At 40.7% G+C, this 26672-nt stretch overlaps 1 protein-coding gene across 9 annotated transcripts in view; it reads left to right on the top strand.

Moving 5' to 3' along the window:
- The first annotated feature begins 11486 nt into the window (after nt 1-11486).
- LOC140495973 (actin-binding protein WASF3-like) overlaps nt 11487-26672 on the top strand; it is a 111708-nt gene continuing 96522 nt past the window's right edge. For 3 of the 9 annotated variants that reach the window (XM_072595340.1, XM_072595335.1, XM_072595336.1), the window contains exon 1: nt 11487-11677. The gene's annotated coding sequence lies outside the window, so the exon portion shown is untranslated. Of the gene's footprint in view, nt 11678-15416; nt 15467-26672 lie in introns of all 9 variants that reach the window. The other 6 variants (XM_072595331.1, XM_072595333.1, XM_072595334.1 and 3 more) reach the window with 5 other exon arrangements.

Below are 26672 nucleotides of genomic sequence, written 5' to 3'. Positions count from 1 at the left end.
GACTCCAGTTCTGTTTAGGCTGTCGTTTGAATCTGCCCTGCCCCGGATACGTCACCTGCAGGAAAGCTTCTCTAAAAACCTCCATTGCTGGCATGGGACGTTTTGGCCCCTGTATGGCTACCTGATATGACCCACCTTGCGCCGGCACTTGGATCACACCAATGTTGATTTCTGTGTCGGTTCTTACTGGCAACACCTTTTTAGCCTTCTCTTTTTCTTTCTTTTTAAGATCTTCGAGTTGCATTTGTGCCAGCTTCCTTTGCACCTTCTCCTGCTGTTCAGGCAGTTTCTCTTTGTCTTTTTGAAACCTTTCAACTGCATGAGCTACATGATCTCTAAATTTCTGGTGGCTCATTGATGATGTCAGACTCACCACCTCCTCCAGTCTTGACCTGACTTGGGAGGCCATTGCCTCGATGATGGAATTTCAGAACATTGTTGTCAGCAACTGATTAGTCTCTATGTCTTGCTCTGTTTCCAGCCTCCACTTCTTTAATTGTTTCTCCAAGTAGGCAGCCAGGTTTTCACTTTCTCCCAGTGGATCCCCTCTCAGAGCCTGGGAGTCCATTTTGGGTGGATAACAGTCTCTTAAGGCCTGCCATACATTCTGTCTCACTTGATCAGACCTGACCCCATTAATCATTGGATTGTCTGCCGCAATTTTCAAACCGGCTCGGACCATTATTTCCTTTAACTTCTGGAGTCCTACCAACCTCACCAGCAGGGCCTTCATTTCCTATAGCCAGCAATTGCCCTGTGGTTTCATCTTCAACAGCCCTGATCCACTTTCTTGCTCCCTCATGTAAAGTGGGCAGCGCATTCTTCAGGGCAAAAGTGAGGACTGCAGATGCTGGAGACCAGAGTTTAGATCAGAGTGGTGCTGGAAAAGCACAGCCGGTCAGGAGCATCCGAGGAGCAGGAAAATCGACGTTTCAGGCAAAAGCCCTTCATCAGGAATAGAGGCAGGAAGCCTCCAGGGTGGAGAGATAAATGGGGGGGCGGGGGGGGGTGGGCGGGCTGGGAAGAAGGTAGCAAGGAGGATAATAGGTGAATGGGGGTGGGGATGGAGGTGATAGGTCAGAGGGGAGGGTAGAGTGGATAGGTGGGAAGGGAGATTGGCAGATAGGACAAGTCATGAGGACAGTGCTGAGCTGGGGGCAGGGGAAATGAGGCAACTGGTGAAGTCCACATTGATGCCCTGGGGTTTAAGTGTTCCAAGGCAGAAGATGAGGTGTTCTTCCTCCAGGCATCAGGTGGTGAGGGACCGGTGGTGGAAGAGGCCCAGGACCTGCATGTTCTCGGCAGATGGGAGGGGGAGTTGAAATGTTGGGCCATGGGACAGTGTGGTTGATTGGTGCGGGTGTCTCAGAGATGTTTCCTGAAGCGCTCTGCAAGGAGGCGTCCAGACTCCCCAATGTAGAGGAGACCGCATCGGGAACAACGGATACAATAAAATGACATTGGTGGATGTGCAGGTGAAATGCAGGCGCATTCTTTAGCCCTTCCAGATCCTGAGTTCCCCCAAGAATGTACTGTGGGCTTCTCCCCTCTTTTATAAGGAGCGGTAGCATCCTTCCCTGTTGGCCCTTTTTCCCTTTACCAACACTACTTCTCAATAAATCTGCCTCAGGCTCCGAGTCCGATACTATTTCTAATTCCTCCCATTCTTTAGGTACTAGGGCCTTTTTCTTTCTTTGTCTCTCATCATCCCTTTCTGCTTGCTATGCATCACTTTCACTGCTTTTCTCTTCAGTCCTTCTTTCGCAATGAGTATTCCTCAATTGTTTTTTGTTCCCTTCGCCCACGCAGCACAATAATCTCATGTTTCAGCTTTTCTTGCTCTCATTGTACAGCTTCTATTTGCTGCTGCCTGTCCCTTTTCTCTCTTTCTCTTCTTTCCCTCAGTTCATTTTTGTCTTCTGCACTTCCATCCCATTCTAACTGTCCCTCTATTTCTACTGTTCCCTTTATTACTGGACACTGCTTCAATACTTCTTCATTAGAGTAGGGAGGATGTCTATTCAACTCCTCCACATCTGGGTATAGAGGGAGCGGGGTTGATTCCTGCTTTTCTGTTTCCTGTAACTGCTCAGCTTGTTCTTTTGTAGCCTTCCTAGTCACCACAGGTGCCTGACAAGCTACCTTCAGTTCCTCACCCTCTTTTCTGAGAAGTTTCAATATTTCCATTTCCTGATCCCTCTTTTGGTTTCTATTTTTAGATTTATCTTTTGTCTTATAGTTCTTAATTAGTCCTTCCATCTCATTGCACATATGTATATCAAAGGTACCTTCTTTTGGCCATTTAGTCAATAAATCCTTCGTTTTTTTTTCCCATTTCTCAGAAATTGTTACTACCACTGGAAATTTCTTACTCAGTATCTCAACTGCAGTCCCTTTGTCCATCTTATGATATATTTCAGTCCAACTAATGTATTATCTTTGCTCTCATAAATCACTTCCTCATACCATTCAAGTCTGGTAGCGCATTATCAATAGTATAAGCAATCCCTAACTTTATTATTTGCAATTGTCCCTTACCAATCTATCAAATCCTAAGTGTCCGCAATTGCAGCTCGTTAATACAAACAACCTATTCTCATTCATTCAGCCTAAACCAATCTAACACTGGACCTTCAAAATGCACCAAGCACTAACGGTTTCTTGAGAAAATTCTCTCTCAAAAAAAAACTATCTTAAGATCTTACAGTGCAAAATAAAATCAAAATACCCCTGGATCTTGAGCTCCAGGGAAACAAAACACAAACATTTAACCACCAACAAACAATTATGCATACAAATCAGATCACAATGACTAAACTATACACACACACACACACACACACACACCAATCTGACAGCCAGAGCCTTACTTAAACAGACCCTTTGTTCATTTCCAAAAGTCCTATCATCCTACAGGCCTTATCTAAATCATTTAACAGTTTAGTAACACTATGACTATTCTCTGCTATTTTACTTTTAATCATCCACTACCAATCTGCCAGCTTTCTAAACAGCTCTATCAGCACTTCCAGTAAAACAATTTCCCCTTATTTATTCTGCCCTATCTATGTATAGGGTCTTATATTTCTGCCCTATTTATCTATAGGGTCTTAAATACACCACGTGGACTTTTTACTCAGACAATTGCTATGTTCTATTCTTAATCACCCCTTACCCCACTGCACAGTTTTCTTGACCAATTCTCCACGTCTTCTTCAGCAGCAATTTACCCCTTGCCTTTGGATCTTGGATCGGAGAGACCCTCCGGCTGGTTCCCGCACCTCCGAGTCCCTAAGGACCATTCCAAGCCAACAGAATATAGTCCGAATTCACAGCAAAAATGCTAACCATTTTTTTGTTGGGCACCCTTATTCTGTCAGTCTCGGGAATGCCCCCGGTGCACCAAGAAGTGCCCTGTTACTGTCGCCCTCTGTCTGGGTGGATCTCTGCAGGACCCTGCTTGCAGTGCCAAATTTGTTGTGGAGAAAATGTAGAGAATCAGCAGGAGATGCAGAGAATTCTTCAAGAAGTAGGTCCTTTATTTGCAAACAAAAAACCGTGACACTCAGAACGCAGATTCTCGAATTCCCACAAACCTCATGGTCTGTGGATTTTAATTTTTTTTTATCATGTTTCTGTTAGCTTATCAGCATGTCCAACTACATTAATCAAAGTACCTCACTCTAGCTACACAATAAACCAGTGATGTTAGTTCCCATTATCTCTTTAGTTGTACATTCTACTTAATGTTATTCTAATATCACGGTAAGATATTTATTGCTCACTCTGCTACAGTGATCTTCCATTCCAGACTAACCTGTCATGATAGATATTTAGCTATTCCATCTATTACAATAGTCTCCTGTCTCAAGCTGACTCTACTAACTATTAATTAGGTATTTTAATGTCATATCCTAAATATTTATTGTCCCAATCTTGTCACAATGATACTTAACAGAGAAACTTGCTTTATTAATTGTGTTATATCATCTCGCTGTAGTGACCTTTCAGCCTTAACCTTACTCTGCTAATTGGTGTAAGAGCATTCCATTATTCTTATCCCATCCTGCCTTCCACAGACCACAGATTGCCAGTGGTCTTCATGCTTTAACCCTTCCCATGCTTTCATGTTCTTTATTTTCCATAGCAGTCCATCAGGTCCACAGCAAATTATCAGTCTTTAATTCCATTAGTTTTTCTGGTTCTACTTTTCTCTAGTGATATACTGGAATGGAAGAAGTCAACACCAGTATGATAAAGCCATAATCAATTGCAAGGAGCCGACACAAGCATGTTTAATTTAGTTTCTACCAGGAAAACACAGCTCTAGATCTCATTCAAGCCTGTGCATGGATTTTGCAAGGAAATGCTTGGATTTGCGAAAACTAAATTCATTTTTGAACTCCATCTCGACAATATTTTGCCTCCGTCTGCTGACAGAGAGAGTTCAGGTTTTTGAATAGTATTGTGTGGTGGAGGGAATGGGAAGGAGGTATCTGGTTAGAAGGTTGCCTCAGTTCTCAATTACAGCAACCTAGCTCCTGACATTCTTCTTATTCTTCCTAAATCTCATTCCTCAACCTCTGATTCAGCATCATTCTGCCCTTATAACCCCCTCATACACCCTATGACCCCTCTGTATCCTTTTATATCCCATGCAATTCAATGACATTCAAACATTCCATGTCCCCTTGAAACCACTCATATGTCATGCTCCCTTATACTCTCATTTACCATTTGTGCTTCTCATATATTTTCCACAAATAGTCATCTACGATCATTTATGTGAATGTCTCAGGACGTCCTTGAAACGGATACGAACACATTTCATACCCCCCAAAAAACCCTCATTTATCAAAGTCATTAAAAATATAAATCCCTCAAGTGTTCATTTAAAATACTTATTCACTAAACGCATCATACATACATGCACCTTTAAGAATCACTTGAAACTGCTAATCAAAATAGAATTCCATACTGAGATAAATGGTTCTGTGTGCTTTTGAAATGCCAACAGTCATAGCAGAAACACCTATAATTATCAACCTTTGGAAATCTAAAATCTATTACAACTGGAAAACAAATCACATGGCTCTTTAAAATGCAGGTTATGTTAAAGTTACATTTTTAAGAAGATTTCCCTTAATCAAACAATGGTAAATGTGCTTAAAATGATTTGATCTTTAACAGCAGGGCATACTTTAAAAGCTAATGATCGCCTGACGTTTCAATTTCAGTCAAAGGCAAGACAGATTTCATAATATATTTTTCTCCGGTTTTGAATGCAATTTGGCAATTTTGTAAACAAGAAAGTCCTCCAGTGATTCACAATATTTAAACAATATTGTTTGAAGTAATAGTCAATTTTATCTTTGGAGGCCTGAGTCTTTGCTGAATCACTGCAGTTGAAATACATCTAAATTATAACTTGGCTCTTAACAGCCTTCTGAAATGGCCCATCAAGCCACATGGTTGTATCAACCTCTAGAAAGTCTCAGGCATGAACTAAGGCATCAGAAATGACAATGCAAACATAACCCTGTCGATCCTGCAAGGTCCTCCTTACTAACACCTTCGGGGCTGGTGTTAAAATTGACAGTTGTCTCACAGATTAGTTAGTCATGGCCAGAAAAGGATATGGAAGATATAGACTGTAGGGAAATAGATGGGGACATCTTGCAAAATGTCCATATTACAGAGAAGGAAGTCCTGGATGTCTTGAAACAGGTAAAGGTGGATAAATCCCCAGGACCTGATCAGGTGTACCCTAGAACTCTGTGGGAAGCTAGAGAAGTGATTGCTGAGCCTCTTGCTGAGATATTTGTATCATCGATAGTCCCAGGTGAGGTGCCGGAAGACTGGAGGTTGGCAAACGTGGTGCCACTGTTGAAGAAGGGTGGTAAGGACAAGCCAGGGAACTACAGACCAGTGAGCCTGATGTCGGTGGTGGGCAAGTTGTTGGAAGGAATCCTGAGGGATAGGATGTACATGTATTTGGAAAGGCAAGGACTGATTGGGGATAGTCAACATGGCTTTGTGCGTGGGAAATCATGTCTCATAGACTTGATTGTGTTTTTTGAAGAAGTAACAAAGAAGATTGATGAGGGCAGAGCAGTAGCTGTGATCTATATGGACTTCAGTAAGGCGTTCAACAAGGTTCCACATGGGACACTGATTAGCAAGGTTAGATCTTACGGAATACAGGGAGAACTAGCCATTTGAAAACAGAACTGGCTCAAAGGTAGAAGACCTGGCTCAAAGGTGGTGGTAGAGGGTTGTTTTTCAGACTGGAGGCCTGTGACCAGTGGAGTGCCACAAAGATCAGTGCTGAGTCCTCTACTTTTTGTCATTTACATAAATGATTTGGATGCGAGCATAAGAGGTACAGTTAGTAAGTTTGCAGATGACACCAAAATTGGAGGTATAGTGGACAACGAAGAGGGTTACCTCAGATTACAACAGGATCTTAATCAGATGGGCCAATGGGCTGAGAAGGGGCAGATGGAGTTTAATTCAGATAAATGCAAAGTGCTGCATTTTGGGAAAGCAAATTTTAGCAGGAGTTATACACTTAATGGTAAGGTCCTAGGGAGTGTTACTGAACAAAGAGACCTTGGAGTGCAGGTTCATAGCTTCTTGAAAGTGGAGTCACAGGTAGATAGGATAATGAAGAAGATGTTTGGTATGCTTTCCTTTACTGGTCAGAGTATTGAGTACAGGAGTTGGGAGGTCATGTTGCGGCTGTACAGGACATTGGGTTAAAAACAATGACTGCAGATGCTGGAAACCAGATTCTGGATTAGTGATGCTGGAAGAGCACAGCAGTTCAGGCAGCATCCAAGTAGCTTCGAAATCGACGTTTCAGGCAAAAGCCCTTCATCAGGAATAAAAGCTTTTATTCCTGATGAAGGGCTTTTGCCCGAAACGTCGATTTCGAAGCTACTTAGATGCTGCCTGAACTGCTGTGCTCTTCCAGCACCACTGTACAGGACATTGGTTAGGCCACTGTTGGAATATTGCGTGCAATTCTGGTCTCCTTCCTATTGGAAAGATGTTGTGAAACTTGAAAGGGTTCAGAAAAGATTTACAAGGATGTTGCCAGGGTTGGAGTATTTGAGCTATAGGGAGAGTCTGAACAGGCTGAAGCTGTCTTCCCTGGACCATCAGAGGCTGATGGGTGACCTCATAGAAGTTTACAAAATTATGAGGGGCATGGATAGAATAAATAGACAAAGTCTTTTCCCTGGGGTTGGGGAGTCCAGAACTAGAGGGCATGGATTTAGTGTGAGAGGGGAAAGATATAAAAGAGACCTAAGGGGCAACTTCTTCACACAGAGGGTGGTACGTGTATGGAATGAGCTGCCAGATGAAGTGTTGGAGGCTGGTACAATTGGAACATTTAAGAAGCATTTGGATTGGTATATGAATAGGAAGGGTTTGGAGTGATGTGGGCCGGGTGCTGGCAGGCGGGTCTAGATTGGGTTGGGATATCTAGTCGGCATGGTCAGGTTGGACCGAAGGGTCTGCTTCCATGCTGTGCATCTCTATGACTCTATGACTTACAGATTACCTTACAGATAATTTCCAAGACACCACTACCTTTGTCTTGTCAATGGAACAGACTATCCCCAACAGAACCATGGCACAGAGCTATCTGGTCAGGAAGAAGTTGCCCTGAGAGTCATCAACAATAAAAATTCATGGCAACAGTTCAAGCTTGGGCAAAGAAACCTAATTATCACCTACTGTCCACTCAGCAGATGAATCAGTACTCCTTAATGCTGAACACCAATTGGAGTATGTTCTTTGCCTTTGCCACTCCTTGTGTTTTCTCCAAGTGGGGGACTTCAATTTTCACCTCAAAGTCAGCTCAGCAAAACCTCGACTGATCAAGCAGATCGAGTCCTCAAGGACATGGCCGCTAGTTTGGGCCTGTGGCAGGTGATGAGGCAATCAGCACGAGGGAAAATCATACTTGACTCATCCTCGTTAATCTGCTTGCTGCAATTGCATCTGTCCATGATGGTGTGGTATGACTAATCACTGCACAGTCCTTGTGGAGACTAAGTCCTGCCTTCATGTTGAAAGTGTGGTGATGGAAAAGCACAGCAGGTCAGTCAGCATCCAAGGAGCAGGAGAATTGATGTTTCGGTATAAGCCCTTCATCATGGCTTATGCCCAAAACATGGATTCTCCTGCACCTCAGATGCTGCCTGACCTTCTGTGCTTTTCCAGCACCACACTCACGACTCTGATCTCCAGCATCTGCAGTGCTCACTTTCTCCTTTGTGTTGAAAATGTCTTACACCATTTTGTGTGTCACTATTACAATGATAAATGTGAGAGATTTCAAAAATATCTACTAACTTAAGACTGGGCATCCATGACGCAATGTTCGCAAATAGCAGCTTACTGAATTATGCTCCAACCTTGTCTACAACCTTACAGTTTGGCACATTCCCATTCTGCCTTTATCAAATCAAGGGATCAACTCTGTTCAATAAAGAATGCAGGAGGGCATGCCAGGAAAAGCACCAAAAATGAGAGTCAGCCAGGTGATGCTACAAAGCAGGACCACTTCCTTGCCCAATATTCAGACGTGGCATTCACAGGGCTAAGTGATTACACAATCAAAAGGACGGATCAAGGCTCTGCAGTCCTGCCACATTTAGACATGAACAATGGAGAATGAGTAAACAACTCTCTGGAAGAGAAGGCTCCTCAACCATTCAGATACTTAATAATTGAGAAACCAACATATCAGCATAAAAGGTAAGACTGAAGCATTCTCAACAGATTTCCATAAGAAGTGCCAAGCATATAATTAATCTCAACCTCCTCCAGAGGTCCCAGCATTACCTACGACAGTCTTCAGCCAATTTGATTCACCCTGACTGCTGTCAAGAAACAGTTGGAGTTATTGGATATTGCATTGGCTATGAATCCTTACAATATTCTGACAATAGTGCTGAAAATTTGTTCTCCAGAATGTGCCACACCTTTAGCCAAGCTGTGCACTACAGATACAACACTGGCATCAACGCAGCAATATGGAAAAATGTCAATGTATATTCTGTACATAAAAACCAAGAGGTCAAATGCCACCTGGTCAATTACTATCCCATCCGTCTACTCTCAAATTATCAATACAGTGGTAGAAGTAGTCATCAATTACGCATAGATTCTAAAAGGTAATGAAGAAAAATACTTCATTGAGTGTTTTTGAGATAACAATAGGATATTGGTTAGGCCACTGTTGGAATACTGCATGCAATTGCGATCTCCTTCCTTTTGGAGAGCTGTTGTGAAACTTGAAAGGGTTCAGAAATGATTTACAAGGATGTTGCCAGGGTTGGAGGATTTGAGGTATAGGGAGAGGTTGAATAGGCTGGGGATGTTTTCCCTGGAGCGTTGGAGGCTGAGGGTGACCTTATAGAGGTTTATAAAATCATGAGGAGCATGGATAGGATAAATAGACAAAGTCTTTTCCCTGGGGTGTGGGAGTCCAGAACTGGAGGGCATAGGTTTAGGGTGAGAAGGGAAAGATATAAAAGAGACCTAAGGGGCAACATTTTCATGCAGAGGGTGGTATGTGCATGGAATGAACTGCCAGAGGAAGTTGTGGAGGCTGGTACAATTGCAACATTTAAAAGGCATCTGAATGGGTATATGAATAGGAAGGGTTTAGAAGGATATGGGCCGGGTGCTGGCAGATGGAGCGAGATTGGGTTGGGATATCTGGTTGGCATGGACAAGTTGGACTGAAGGATCTGTTTCTGTGCTGTACATCTTTATGAATCTATGACTCTATAATAGTCCTGTTGAGAATGTTAGTGGAAACAGCAAGGCTAGTACTATATGGGTTTTCTTTGCACTCATGCAGGCTTTTCAGGACAATTAATAATAAAAGGAATTTCAATACTTTTGAGTATAGGAATATCCAGGTTATAAGAACATATTATGTTTCTTTTGTTTTACTCCCACAGCATGGATTTGTCACAAACAAATGTTGTCAAATAAAATAGTTAGATAATGATATGGGAAAATATAACTGGACAGGTCAGAGTTAAAATGGGGTAAGTATTATTTGAGTAAGCATCAAAGTATTTGACAAGGTACCTCATACAAGTTAATTCATAAGATAAGCGTCCATGGGGTTGGAGATGTTGAATTTGACATGGATAGAAAATTGCCTCATAGACTCTCTGACTCGATGACTGGAAACACTGAGTGGGGATAAGGGATTCTTTTTCAGTTTGACGACCTATGACCAGTGAGTCTCCACGGGAATCAGTGCTGGGACCACAACCGTTTGTTAATAACTTGGACAAAGGAAACAATGCACCATAGACACTTTTGCAAAAATAGGTGGAAAGGCAGGTTGTGAGACAAATACAAATAGTTTACACAGCGATATTGATAGTTTAAGTAAGTGGGCAAGAAGTTGCGAATTGCGGTATAATGTGAGAAAATATAAGGTTGTTCATTTTAGAAGAGAGAACAAAAAAAACCCAGAATATGATTGCGATGGAGAAAAACTGAAGAAAACTGCAACTCAAAGGGACTTGTGGGTACTTGTACAAGAAACACAGAAAGCTAAAACACAGATGCAGCAGGTATTCAAGAAAGCTAATGGAATATTGGCCCATATTTCAAAGGGGCTAAAGTATAAGAATAGGGAAGTCCAATCGTAACTGTACAATCTGGAGGACTGTGAGCAGTTTTGATCCCCATATTTAAGAAAATATATCATTTCATTGGAGACAGTCCAGAGAAAATTCACTAGGACGATCCCTAGTGTGGAGGAATTGTCTTTTGAGCAAATGCTAAACAAGTTGGACTCTGCTCACTGGAAGTTAGAAGATTGAGAGGTGATATCAATGAACCGTATGGGATTCTGAAGGGGCTTGACAGAGTAAATGCTGAGAGAATGTTTTCCGTCATCGGAGGGATGACAGGGCACAGCCTCAGGATAGTAGGGTGCCAATTTAAAACAGGTAAGGAATAGTTTCTTCTCTGAGCGTTGTGAATCTTTGGAACTCGTTGTGACAGATAGCTGTTGGAGCAGAGTCCCTGTGTATACTTAATGCTGAGGTAGATCCTTAGTCAGGACGGATATCAAGGGTTATCAGAAAGGGCAGGAAAATGGATATGAGGAATATCATGATCCTACTGAACGGCAGAGCACAACATAATCCTGTTCCTATTTCTCATGGCTTCACGGTCTGCATACGCATATAAGGAATTTATGTTTTTTTCCTAATCATTGATTACATTCAATGTTATTGCTCCCATTTTACTTCACACTGTGTTACTAACAAAAAAAACCCAAGAACCATACAAATTGGTGATGAATTTGTTGCTTCCACCAGGTTTTCCTGGCGGAGAGCTGCATTGCCCTTTTAAGCGTGTGTGTGTGTGTGTGTGTGTGGGGTTGGCGGGGAGGGGGGGGGGAGAAGGTGGTCCGGGATGTCAGCCGCATGCGCGCTGCCCATTGCGGGCAGCGAGTTGGTTCTCACCAGGACCCAGATGCGGCAGCTACAGGTTCGCTTCCTCGGCCAGCATCTTCAGGAAAGATGAAGGTGCCTGAAGGGAAACGCATCCTCAGCGATCAGGTATCGGGGGTTTAACCTGCCCTCAAATCTGTACCAGACCACTGAAGCAGTAAGTGCACCAGGTAAAAGAAAAACCCATTCGCCTGTTGTCTGTTTAAACACAGATCACAATGGCTGCAACCATCTGCGCCAAAGCTGAGCGAATTAATAAAACCAAACCCCACCATTGCAACTGTTTCCGAAAGCATGGAAAAATAGCATTTAGAGAGAAAGATAGAAGTGATGTGACGTTGAGAAGCTGAATATAGCTTCAATTCGCTGTGGACAATGAAACCAAAAGGCAAATCGTCATCACCGCTAGTATTATAGGCTGGTACTTAATATTTATTGGTTTCCAACAACCGTGGTGCTAGAATTTGAACTGGACAGCTCAGGATTCCAGGTTGGCAGCAGAATACCTCACCCGTTAGAGATATATTCAGTGATTTATTAGCTTCTGTACTTCACTAACTTTGAAGCTTAAAAAAAACTATTTGAATTCTGCTTTTTATGCAGCCAGTGGCTGTAACAGTTTAAAAGAAGATGCTTTAGCATTTGTAAGTTGGTGGAGTGGGCGGAATTAAGTGATAATACATTTATGGTGATTTGTTCAAATAATCCTCTTTGTAATCATGCAGTCTGGTGAATACCATCCGAACTTCAGTTAAGATTCATTGTTAGTTTAAACTAATTTTAGGAAATGTTGGAATGTCATAACACAATGTGCTACAAAGGTTGCTACTGGACTGCGTTTGATCCAGCCTGTTATATTTTTGCATGCTGTTTCTGAGAATTGTTAAGGTTAAAACTGAACAACAGGATCCTGCATCTTAAAATTGTGCATTTTTGGCTGATTGAATAAGTTAAGTCTTGCATCTTCTTGCATAGAGAAATTAGAAATTACGGTTTTAATTTGTCTTCAGTTTGCAGAAAATCAAAACATTAGTACTGGAGCTGTGTTCCCATCCTTTGCACATGCCCTATTTGATTCCTATACTTATTTTGACTTGGCAGAAGATGGTCATGTTATGCAGTAACTGAGATATGCAGAGAAGTGAGACATGGCAACCTCTCCCTAACCCTGATGGAAAGTAACAGTTTAAAGTTTTTGTATCTCAAACTTGTTCACTTGATTACTGAAATACACTGAGTGAAAAGTGAACAAATATAATGTAAAAGAGTGCAGTGCTGAATTTTGTATATTAAATATAATTAAATATTTTTGACAGAAAATTCACTGCTTTATCCATACTGTATACTTCTGTGACTCTATACTGCTTTTAATTGAAATGTTTGTATTCCCTAGTCTTCTAAAGGTTTGCTTTACAGAAAATGTTTTAAACTTGCCTTGACTTTTTGTATTTTTAGGGTAAGCGCACCGTTATTTTTATTTTCTTATCCTTGTTTGTCACACTGAATAAGGAGCAGTGACTTACGGTAGTAGACTTACTGGTGCAATCTCAATACCTGCTGTCATGGAAACTGGGTCAGGCTGCTGAGTGGCAAGAAACAGAGCTGCAACTATATATATTGACACTGGCCTAAAATCGTAGGCTTGCTGAGTTATCATTTTAAGAAAAGATTTGCTTATACAGTTATATAATATTTTGTGTACATATGCACATGTAATGCTTTGGATTTCGAGACTGAGCAGAGTAGAACTACTGTTACAGTGATTCTTTAGCTACCGATGTAGAAATAACCTTCATTGGAATCAGAGATCACAGCTCTCTCAAATTGGAAAACACGGTATAATTGTCAATGAATTGCAAAACAATAAACCAGTAGGAAGACTTGCATGTCACATGTCACAGTATAGCAACTTTGGTAGTTTTTGTTCATCTCACACTGATCTCCATCTTGGCAATTGAATTATGCTTAATTCATTGGCAACTGTATTTACTTATTTTTTTTTGCTAGTTTAAATAGATATTGTTGGCAGTGATAAGCTTTGATTTTGCAGTTATTTTTATCACAGCATGTAGTGCTAGTCTTCATAAGATGAGACTTTTATACTGATTCACTCATAGCTTTGTTATCTCTTGACTTGACTATCCCAATATATTCCTGCTTGACTCCTCACATTTTAACCTCTAAATTTGATGTTATCCGAAATTCAGCCCATGAGTTAACTTGGAGTTTACTCCATCACCTCTGTAATTGGTTCACAGGCAAGCAGCCTCTTGGTTTCAAAATTCTGTTTCTATAATTTACTCCACCCACACAATCTTCTGATATGGCATTTCTTTCTCTGGCTTCCTGTGCACACTCTTTTCCACCATGTAATCATGTCTTCAGTTGCTTACTTTTCAAGCTCTAGAATACCTTGCAAAATATTTTTTGTCTTTCTACCTTGCTTTCCTTCCTTAAAACCTACCTCCTTGGACTAACATTTGGTAATTTGGTCTAATATTTTCTTACTTTTTTTTGTGCTCTACTTTATGCACCTGTGAAATGCTTTGAGCATTTCATTACATTAAAGATGCTGTATAAATATATATTGATGGGTGCTGAGTAAAACCCTGTAGCACAGATCAAAACGCCTATTGTCTCTGAATTGTACTATCTCTAACCTACACTTATGAAGGAAGATTTATGCTGTAGGCAAGCATCATCTAAAATTAGTGTTCTTTTTTGTTGTTTAATTGGGCAGATAGTGACTGCTTGTGAAAGAAATTGCATTAATAACCTTTATTTGATAAATTGCCCTTTCTCATTCTGTGACAGATGCATGAAATGTTAAGTTGCAGTTCTGTAGACAATTTGCTAGATTGGTTGAACATTTATAATAATAATTATTAATTTATTTAGCATACTAATCAACATATCTTGAGGGATGATGGTAGTGTCCCTGTCCCTGCCGGATGTTTTGAGTTCAAGTTCCACCTGCTGTGGAATGAGTCATAATACATCTGACCAGGTGATTTAAAAAAAACAAGGTAAAGTACAGAACTACCTAACTAGTATTGCATAGCTATTCTTAATACTCTCAGGTTTTATTGGATAATTTATCACCTAAAATTGCCAATTGCTTTGCTAATAAATATGACAAAGCAAAGCTTAATTTAGTAGTACCTCTCTTACCAATCTCTGAGCACTTTGTAGGATGGAAAAGAAATCAAGATGATGATTAAAGAGTAAGAAGATAAAACAATATTTTGGGTTCTAAAGATACAGAGGAAGAAAAGGCATTTTGTGAAGTGTTAGACTATCTCATCGGTGCTTTTTCCCGAGGTGTAACTTGTATTGGCCACAAGATTATATTTGTTAAATGAACTGTTTCAGTTTGATAATTATTTAAATTTCTGTTCTGATAGTTTTTGATGGATGATTTGAACCCAAATCAATCAATCTTGTTTGTTAAGCATTTCAGTAAATAATTATTTGCCTCAGACATCACATTATTTACTTAAATAGTCTTGTGTATTTTATTTATATTTTATTGAATACTTGCCCATGACTATAACACCAGAGAAGTTCATAACACAGAAAGAATTCTTTCAAGCTGTTATGTGCCACTTTTTTGACAGGAAAATGTAAAATTAATTCCAGTGCTTTGCTGATTCTCATATTCCTGCATCTGTTTCTTTTATACCTAATCTGGATTATTTGGTGACTTGGTCCCATAAATTATCCTTTAATTTCTCTTGATGACAAAAGCTAATGATAATGGTGAAGAAATATCGGAGACTCACCTTGCTCAATATAATTTTGAAGGAAGAAAGTAGTTAACTATTTTTTCCATTAAAAATTAGAAGATAGCTTTAAACATTGTCATCTAACAGCAGTAAATTAATGAAACTTTTGAATGTTTTGATATAGTAAGAAGAGCAAAGTGTCAAAGTGCAGAAGTGGAGAAACTGAGAACACAGGTAAAAACCTTTACATAATACAATTTCAGAGGTAGGTAAGACTTATGAAAGGCAAATACTAATTAACTGCAGGTTAAATATTTTACAACTGAGGTGCACAAGCTTGAGTTTGGTTTGGTATATGCGCATGGTGGAACTTCAGGTGCTACTCATTAATTTGCAGGTATCTGAAATTATCTGTGCTATTTTGTTTTGATATTTCTAGGCAGTTCCATGTAACTGATCTTGGTGGTATGGAATTCAGTTACTCAAAAATCAGACTTTACTGATGTTCCAGCCCTCAAACTTCAAATGACTGAAAATGAGAAATACAAATGCATATATCTTTGTCTTTGAGGAATTGATTGCAAGGACTTGGTAGAAATTTGACAACACTCTTCTAGGGCACACACAGGGTAAATTGCAATCATAGGTAAAGTAAAATGAGATTCTGACTGGTAAAGAATTGGCTGTTAATCTTGGTTGTTGGTGTTATGAAATATATTCTGTTGATTTCTTTTCTGTCAATGGTTATGAAAATGTTAAGGCTTTTTTTTATTTCTTTAAGGCACTTTAAGTCATAGAACCGGCTCACCTTGTCATAATTTCCTCAGTTAAGAACCAAAGGAAAACAAAGATGCATGTAGATATAATCTTACTGATGATACTGTGGGCAGCACGGTGGTACAGTGGTTAGCACTGCTGCCTCACAGCGCCAGAGATCCGGGTTCAATTCCCGCCTCAGGTGACTAACTGTGTGGAGTTTGCACGTTCTCCCCGTGTCTGCGTGGGTTTCCTCCGGGTGCTCCGGTTTCCTCCCACAGTCCAAAGATGTGCAGGTTAGGTGAATTGGCCATGCTAAATTGTCCGTAGTGTTAGGTAAGGGGTAAATGTAGGGGTATGGGTGGGTTGCGCTTCGGCGGGGCGGTGTGGACTTGTTGGGCCGAAGGGCCTGTTTCCACACTGTAAGTAATCTAATCTAATAACGTGAATTTCTTCTCTCTCTCGCTTTCATTTTTCTATTAATAAATAACAGACGTGGAGTGATTGTAACAAGGTCAGCCAGGTGGACCATATAGATTATTAGTTCCCTGATTGGACCAGATTGACAGCCCCAATCAGGGAACCCTGGCTGACAGTAAGGAAGCTTGATCAGTGGCAAGGATTCTTCATGTGTAAATAAAGAACGATGGCATACTGGCCTCTCTGGAGTTACTTCAGTGATGATGAGAGAAAAGCACGCTCCTGAAGAAATTCAATTGCAGCAATTGTCTTTGAGGTGGGGTAAGCATTTCTGGCATCATGCTGTTATTTGGGAACCTTGACTCGCATGATCCTGCTGTCGAAGATTGGGTCCAGTATGTGGAAAGAATTAACATTTTTTCCTGACAACTGACATTGGGACAAATGAAAAGCAATGAGTAATTCTCCTGACAGCATGTGGACCTGCAGTATTTTTGGTTATTAGGAGTCTAACTTTCCCTGAGACACCAGATACTAAAACCTTTCAAGAGTTGGTGGATTTAGTTAAGGAATATTATTATGACCCCTAAGCCTCCTCAAATTCTGAGATGCTATTGGTTTTACTTGGCAATTCAAAAACCAGGGGAGTCCATGTTGGGATTTTTGACTAGGTAAAGACGACTGGCAGAGGCATGTGACTTTGATTTAACCCTTAATGAGATGCTGAGAGACCGTTTTATATGTGGGATTAAAGATGGAAGTATGCAAAAGCATCTAGTAGCTGAAGCCCAACTGGACTTCTAACAGGTAATGCAACAGGCTTTATCTTTGGAAAATGCAGCAAATAGAGCATATGATTTGCAAGGTATTCCAATGGAAGTGGATACCCTCGCCAGTCCGAATGAGCTTGGGGAACACCACTTGAGTGAAGGCAATTGCATAGCCTCACTCCAGATATGTCCTGAACAGAGAGAGTCTAGGTCAGCCCACATCAAAACCACAAAGCAAAGCCAAGCCTTAGTCAAATGTTTAAGGTTTTCTTCATTATCCCAGCCGGAAAGCCATTGTAGTTGCTGCTGCTATCCAGACTCAAGACAGCAAAAGAGTACCATTAGACCTAAACTGAGCAAGAGAACTCATAGGTCAGTATCCAGGAGAGTGCACATGCTAGAAAGTCGACCCACACCTGGGTTTGGAACAGTTAACTCCACTGGCAGATACACCACTAGTGGTACCACCACTGGAAGAGTCAGCAATGGTATTAAATTGTCTGGATGCACCTCCAGTCACAGCTGACAATATCAGACTTTGGTTGCATAAAGATCTGGTCCTAAAACTCAAACAGTGGATGCAGATGGGGGGAATCAAAGGGCCATCGCAACCAGAATTAAAACCTTTTTGGACCCGGAGAGACCAGATTACAGTAGAGGGCGGCATATTATTGTGGGGAGCAAGAGTGATTGTCCCGAGCAAAGGTCACCGCTAGATACTGACTGAACTCCTCCAGGGTCAATCAGGGGTTTCCAAAATGAAGATGTCGGCGAGAAATTATGTCTGGCGGTCAGGGTTGGATGCAGATATACCTGTATTGGTGAGGCAGTGCCAACAAGGACCAAAATTACCACCATCAACTCCTCCACATTTGTGGGAATGGCCGGGTAAATCCTGGACTCAGTTACAGGTGGACTGTGCAGGTCCTTTAATGTGCTCAATCTTTTTAGGCTTTTTGGAAGCCCACTCAAAATAGCTGGATGTGCACAGAGTTCATTCATCAAACATGGAAATATGATAGAAAATCTGAATTCATCTTACACTGTCTCCTGGAAGTATTGGTCACAGATAATGGGCCATCGTTTACCAGTGGGGGATTTGAGTGTTTCCTAAAATCAAATGGTATTCACTATATAAAGACAGCTCCATACCATCCATGATCTAATAGTCTGATAGAAAGGGCATTCTAAGCTTTGAAGGCAGGCTTAAAGAAATAGCTTATAGCTTCAATATATATCAAATTGTCCCAGTTTATATTTGATTTTAGGATCACCCCTTCTGCAACCACAGGGATAGTTCCAATAGAGTTGCTAAAATGGAGAAGACTCCATGCCAGCTTAAATCTCATCTTCCTCGACCTGGGAAATGGCATCAGGATCAACAGTGCTGGATATGAGACTCCGCTAAGCGAAAGAGGCAGTTAACTTTAGGAGGTGATGTTTGGTGTAGAAACCACGGGAATGACCCTACATGGGTTAAGAGGCACGCTTGGCATGAGGTCAGGTCCAGTGATATATAAGGATCAGGTAGGTGCATGGAAAAGGATATGGAAGATATAGACTGTAGGGAAATAGATGGTGACATCTTGCAAAATGTTCAGATTACAGAGGAGGAAGTGCTGGATGTCTTGAAACTGTTAAAGGTGGATAAATCCCCAGGACCTCATCAGGTGTACCCAAGAGCTCTGTGGGAAACTAGAGAAGTGATTGCTGGGCCACTTGCTGAGATATTTGTATCATCGATAGTCACAGGTGAGGTGCCGGAACACTGCAGGTTGACAAATGTAGTGCCGCTGTTTAAGAAGGGCAGTAAAGACAAGCCAGGGAACTATAGACCAGTGAGCCTGACCTCAGTGGTGGGCAAGTTGTTGGAAGGAATCCTAAGGGACAGGATGTACATGTATTTGGAAAGGTAAGGAGTGATTAGGGATAGTCAACATGGCTTTGTGCGTGGGAAATCATGTCTCACAAGTTTGTTTGAGTTTTTTTGAAGAAGTAACAAAGAGGATTGATGAGGGCAGAGCAGTAGATGTGACCTTTATGGACTTCAGTAAGGCGTTCGACAAGGTTTCCTATGGGAGACTGATTAGCAAGGTTAGATCTCATGGAATAAAGGGAGAACTAGCCATTTGAAAACAGAACTGGCTCAAAGGTAGAAGACAGAGGGTGGTGGTGCAGGGTTGTTTTTCAGACTGGAGGCCTGTGACCAGTGGAGTGCCACAAGGATCGGTGCTGGGTCCTCTACTTTTTGTCATTTACATAAATGATTTGGATGCAAACATAAGAGGTACAGTTAGTAAGTTTGCAGGTGACACCAAAATTGGAGGTGTAATGGACAGTGAAGAGGGTTACCTCAGATTACAACAGGATTTGGACCAGATGGGCCAATGGGCTGAGAAGTGGCAAATGGAGTTTAATTCAGATAAGTGTGAGGTGCTGCATTTTGGGAAAACAAATCTTAGCAGAACTAATACACTTAATGGTAAGGTCCTCGGGAGTGTTGCTGAACAAAGAGACCTTGGAGTGCAGGTTCATAGCTCCTTGAAAGTGGAGTCGCAGGTAGATAGGATAGTGAAGAAAGCGTTTGGTATACTTTCCTTTATTGATCAGAGTATTGAGTACAGGAGTTGGGAGGTCATGTTGCGGCTGTACATGTCATTGGTTAGGCCACTGTTGGAATATTATGTGAAATTCTGGTCTCCTTCCTATTGGAAAGATGTTGTGAAACTTGAAATGGTTAGGGAAAGATTTACAAGGATGTTACCAGGGTTGGAGTATTTGAGCTCTAGGGAGAGACTGAACAGGCTGGGGCTGTTTTCCCTGGAGCGTCGGCGGCTGAGGGGTTTACAAAATTATGAGGGCATGGATAGGATAAATAGGCAAAGTCTTTTCCCTGGGATCGGGGAGTCCAGAACTAGAGGGCATAGGTTTAGGGTGAGTGGGGAAAGATATAAAGGAGAACTAAGGGGCAACTTTTTCACGCAGAGTGTGGTATGTGTATGGAATGAGCTACCAGAGGATGTGGTGGAGGCTGGTACAATTACAACATTTAAGAGGCATTTGGATGGGTATATGAATAGGAAGGGTTTCAAGGGATATGGGCCAGGTGCTGGCAGGTGGGACTAGATTGGGTTGGGATATCTGGTCAGCATGGACGGGTTGGACCGAAGGGTCTGTTTCCATGCTGTACATCTCTATGACTCTATAACGTTAAACATGCGAACCATATGAAAGTTGCAAATACACAAACAGTGCGGGAGCAAAAACATGCCCGGCTCCTCGACTGCCTTTCCGACTGTTCTGGAACTGATGGGTTCTCCCTCTTCGAGTGTTAAAGATATCTTGGAATCTGAGATGGACACTGTAAATGTCGTTGCCTTGATGCTTTTGAAGAAGAGAATGAATGCTGCGTGTGCAAGAAGTGAGCTATTGTGCATAACATGCTGCCATATCAGAGGCAGATTTGGAGGAACCTGTCCCAGGAGGAGCTACAGAAAAAGAACCAGCCAATGTCCTCTGACTCAGAGGGGAGGGAGCTAGTGATTGTAACAATGCAGCCGGATGGCCATCATAGAATATTGGTTCACCAATTCGTGCTGTTAATATATTTGGAAGAAACATGATATCACTTGCCTTATCAGTTATGCATTAAAATTTAATAAATATATCCAATTAACTCATGTTTTTTTGAGTACCTTTGCAATATTTTTTGTTGTCAGTGATTGAAAACAAGGGGCTAATTCACGACGGCTGACAGATATGAAGAGGAGTGTCAGGGGTTCTGTTGATGCTGAGGGCTGGCTCTGAGGGAGCTGGATCAGTGTTAAGCACTCTCCAATTGTAAATGAAGAGTGACTTGGTTGTGGGTTACCGGCCTCTGTGGAGTCATTTCAAGAAGCCCTTGAAGAAATCTGCTACTGTAGTACTCGTATGTAAACAGAATAATCAAAGCTTTGAGTCATCTGTTAGCGTATTATTTCTTTCAACAAATATCCCCTAGGTGGTAACCCTAATCAAGTACAGATTATAGTTAATACAATACATTAATTGTATTTGAATGTGATAATATGAAGTCTGTAACACACTGTGAGGTGAGCTTGTTTATAGTGTCATCTGTGGCTCTGGGCATATTTTTACCTCCTGAGTTAGCAGGGCTAGAGGCCAAATTTTAGGCCGACATTCAGTTGCATTTGCTGAGGCAGTGCTGTGCCATGCAAGGTGGTCTCTTTCTTAAAGCCCTCTCAGATGGATGTGGATGATTCTTGTCACTGTTTGAAGAAAAGCAGCGTTTTCCCTGATGCTGTGGCCAATGTTTATCTGTCAACTACCACAACTTAAAACAGATTATTTGGTTATTATCACATTATTGTTTGTAAAATCTTTCTCCATGCTCCCTGAGCATAATTTTCAGTTGGGAATTGTAGCATTGTGATTTAGCCCACCCGACAACACCAAAGTTATTGCAAAGGTACTCAAAAAAACACGAGTTAATCAGATATATTTATTAAATTTTAGTGCATAACTGATGAGGTAAGTGATATCATGATTATATATTTAAAAAAGTAAAAAAAATTGAGTTAATCAATTATATTATTGATTTAATATATCTATTTAAATTTTAGTTCATAACTGATAAGGCAAATGATGTAATGACACTTCCAAAGCTCATGGTTTCTGATGACAGCAGTAAAGTTAAGGTTGATTGTGTAATGACCTTTTTAAGGTGGTCTTTTGTTTCACTATATTAAGGGCCTTTTGGTCATCTTGGACACCTGATCTTTGCTTTGAGTTTACCATCCTCTTATATGATCCACATTTGTTGAGGTTGAGATGGTGTGATAGTGCAGAGCATCGCATTTTATGATATCCATCATGACAGTGTGAGCTACATATGCTTCTAGTAGATGTTATTGTATGCTACTCTGCAAAATTATACTCTGTTCATTATTTTGAGAAACTATACCAAGGAACAAAACATCAGCGATTGTACATAGAAGACAGATGTTTGATTCAAAGCCCCACCTGCCTAATTAAAGAAAAATTACTAGTTATTGCAAGCATATCTTTGGGCTTTTTGACTTTCGCATTTTTTCTCCCTTCATTAGTTATTAGCATTTCTCTTGACCCAGCCCAGTGCATCGCTTTTGCATCACATCAGCACTAATATTCAATTCTAAATGGGTTTGAAAACTTTTCTGCTGTTGAGTGACTGTAAAGAGGGAGAAAAAAGTATATTCTCTGGTAAAGTGACAAAATGAAAGTGCACTAAGGGAGAAATAGGTGTGCACTACAGTGTGGAAGTAGACCATTCAGCCTGTCAGGTCTCCACCTACCTTCTGAAGAACATCCCACCCAGACCCACCTCCCTACCTTACCTGTGTAAACCCGCATTTCCCATGGTGAACCCACCTGGCCTGTACATCCATAGACACTGTGAGCAATTTTTCATGGCCAATCCACCTAACCTGCACATCCCTGGACACTATGGGGCAATTTAGCATGGCCAATCCACCCTAACCTACACATCTTTGGACTGTGCGAAGAACACCCATGTCAATCTTCCTGCAGGCTGAGAAAATTCCACCTAAACCCATCACATTCCATACTCTAATTCCTCTCATTCTGTTCAAGAAATTCAACCACAGAACTCTTTGGATACATTAATTTTAGCTTCCCAATGAAATACATGTTGTTACAACTCAAGATTAATGTTCAAATTTGTCAGAGATATTTCCTGACTTGTTTCCATTTTCAACTTGTTTCAGAGAAACACTTTAAAAAAAAATCCAAAGCTGAAATTTAGAAGAATGCAGAAACATTCCAAGAATTCTAGATTAAAAGGAAATGAAATCTTCACAGAGTATTGTGGCTGATAAACCGAGGGGAAAGGTGCAGATTTAATTATGGAATTGAAAGTGATAGATGAAGGCAAATTAAGTTATAAAGATTTGGAACCTCAGTCTTGTGTTTCATATATATCATTAGGACACCTAAAATTAACATATATAAGGATTTCCAGGGCTTGAATGTCTTGGATAAAGTGGCAGAAATTAAGACATGGAATGTGATGGGTTTAGGTAGATTCTTCAGTGCTGGCAGGAAGCATATGGAATTCTGGGCATTATAGATTGGTTCCTAGAGGAAAAGAAACTAAATAAAAAATTAAAATGCTCAGAAACTAACATCGAACATAGAACAATACAGTGCAGAACAGGCCCTTCGGCCCTCGATGTTGAGCCGACCTGTGGACTTTTCTCAGCTCGTCCCCCTACACTATCCCAAAATCATCCATGAGTTTATCTAAGGATTGTTTAAATCTTCCTAATGTGGCTGAGTTGACTACCTTAGCAGGTAGGGCATTCCACACCCTTACCACACTCTGTCTAAAGAACATGCCTCTGACATCAGTCTTAAAGCTATCACTCCTCAATTTGTAGTTATGCCCTCTTGTACAAGCTGACGTCATCATCCTAGGAAAAAGTCTTTCTCTGTTTACCATATCTAATCCTCTAATCATCTTGTATGTCTCTATCAAATCCCCACTTAACCTTCTTCTTTCCAATGAGAAAAGACCCAAGTCTCTCAGCCTTTCCTCATAATACCTTCCCTCCAGACCAGGCAACAACCTGGTAAATCTCCTCTGCACCTTTTCCAATGCTTCCACATTCTTTTTGTAATGGGGCAACCAGAACTATACACAATATTCCAGTGTGGCCGCACCAGCATTTTGTATAGTTAAACATACTAAACACACTGGAGTATTCTTTAAATGATGTAGAATTGAAGCATAATGCAGTGTAGAAGGACTTGGGTGTCCTTGTGTATGAATCACAAAAGGTTAGTTTGCAAGTGCGACAGGTAATTAAGAAGGCAAATGGAATATTGTTCTTCATTGCTGGAGGGATGGAATTTAAAAGTCGTGAGGTTACACTGCAGTGTATAGGGTGCTGGTGGGGCCATACCTGGAGTACTGTGTACAAGTTTGGTGTCCTTACTTGAAAAAGAATGTTCTGGTACTGGAGGGGGTACAGGGGAGGTTCACTAGATTGATTCAGAATTGAGAAGTTTGACTTATGAGGAGAGATTTAGTAGATTGGAATTTAGAAGAATGAGGGGGGATCTTATAAAAACGCATACAGTAATGAAGGGAATAGTTAAGAGAGAAACCGAGAGCTTGTTTCCACTAGCATGTGAAACTAGAACTAGGGGACATAGCCTCAAAATAAGGGGGAAGCAGATCTAGAACTGAATTGAGGAGGAACTTCTTCATCCAAAAGGTTGTGAATCTGTGGAAATCCCTGCCCACTGAAGCAGTGGAAGCTGCTTCCTTTTAAGGTAAAGGTAGATTTTGTGAACAGTAAACAAATTTAAGGGTTATGGTGAGTGGGCAGGTAAGTGAAACGAAAAGATCAGCCATAATTTTATTGAATGGCAGAGCAGGCCTGAGGGGCCATATGGCCGCCTTCTACTCCTATTTCTTATGTTCTCATATTCCATTTGCCAAGTTTTTGCTCACTCACTTAACCTATCTGTATTCCTTTGCAGATTCTTGTATTATCCCCATCACTTCCTTTCCACCTATTTTTGTGTCACTTGCAAATTTGGCTCAAGTACATTTAATATTCTTATTCAAGTGATTGATTAAGATTACAAACAGTTGTGGCACCAGCACTGATCACTATGGTATTCCACTGGTTACAGGTTACCATTCTGAAAATGTCCCCCTTATCCCAAATCTCAGTCTTCTAGTATTTAGTCAATCTTCTGTCCATGCTAAAAAAAACTACCTCCAATACCATAGGCTCTTATTACCTAGCAAGCAGAATCTGAACCATAATTTGAGGTCCATAGAGAAACATTTATGTTTGCAAAGACCCTAACAACATCTGAGGAAATGGATCAAAGATATTATTCATGCATTTGAGAATATGAATTGGGTGGAAGAGGACTTGTTCACGCATGGCAAATTGACAGGTAGAACACAGGAAATCTACGCTTTCCTCATAGAAAATGCGTTTCAAGATTATGACTTAGTGATGCAGTCCTTACTATCTCCAAGTGGCTGAGAACTATATTGACTGTATATTGGAAGCATAAAGGCAAAGGTTCTGGAATTTAACGAAACAGCTGGACAGACCAATATTGAATCAAAGACCGTTGGAAAAGATAATTTTGACAGATGAATATGAGTGTTAAAAGCTGAAACTCTTAGAGAGATTATTCTCTTGGAAGTATTTAGAAAAATATTTTCTGTAATCAAAACACATGCTGAGGACCAAAGAATTGCAACTGCTGGAAGTTGGCAATAATGGCTGACAATTTAGTTAATCTGTAAAACTAAATCTTCTTTCTGACACATTTTCTACTTTCAAAAGGGAAATAAGATAAGATAGTGAAAAGAAGGCAAGTAGTCAAGGTAAGGAATGGTTAGCTAGGAGCCCGCCAAGATTATCTCCTCACATCAGAACGAAAAGTACTGAGGTAAAAATCAGAAGTCAAGTGGCTTCTGTGGTAACAAAGTGGGACACATTCATTTGGAATGTTGGAATTGAAATGGAAAGCTATGGAACTTATTGGAATTGGAAGAATATGTCCAAAAAAGAAACTTAGAAAGAAAAGACTACAGATTAGATTGTAGCTTTAACTACAAATAAGAGACTGGGGGTAGACACTCTGGTGAATGTAAAAGAAGTATTAAGGGTAGATGAGAGATATGAAGGGTTTTAAAAAAAATGATAGCTATACATCTCCAAAAACAGCATCCAAACCAATAATTATTGAGAGATACAGGGTCCAGGAAAACTGTCTTCCTGGATCAGGTTTTAATTTTCCGTCCAGAGAGTCCAATGAAAGCCAAAGTGTTGGTGATGGAAAAGGTGGAAGATATATCCCACTTCCACTTTACAGGTCCTGTAGGAGTATGACATGTTGTCTCAACTAGTGGTAGTTGAGTTAGTTAAAAAATTACTGGTAGATGGAGTTGATTTATTTGAGGGAATGATTTGGCAGGAGAGTAAGTCACACTTCACCTATAATCATGGAAGTCCAGTTGAGGCTAAAAAGATGAATGATTGCAGGAAAAGATTCCAGGTATTTTTATATGATGTCAAACGACCATGTAGTAGCCAGATCACTGACTTAACCAAGTCATCGCCAGAAGTCACAGTAATTCCTAATGTTAGAAGGAACTTCCGCTGATGACCACTGCAGTGCCCTGACAGGCTCAAGATTCACAGACAATATCTATCAGAAATGATTCTAACAGTACATCTCTGTGATTCTATGACTCTATATGTGATATTGGAGTCTAGCAATGAGAAGGGTTGCTTAATAGAACAAGTTTCTCCTGAGTTCTGTAGCAGCACATCAAATGGTTGAAATGAAAGGCTCCATCTGAATTGTCATGTATTCTATTTTTTAAACTTTTTAATGAAGACTAGTGAATTATTATAATATTTCCCTGTTACCATGTTGGGTATAGACTTTAAAATGCT

The sequence above is a fragment of the Chiloscyllium punctatum genome, chromosome 25 (assembly GCF_047496795.1).
Source record: "Chiloscyllium punctatum isolate Juve2018m chromosome 25, sChiPun1.3, whole genome shotgun sequence".
Classification (NCBI taxonomy): domain Eukaryota; kingdom Metazoa; phylum Chordata; class Chondrichthyes; order Orectolobiformes; family Hemiscylliidae; genus Chiloscyllium; species Chiloscyllium punctatum.
This window is presented reverse-complemented; position numbering and strand designations above follow the sequence as displayed.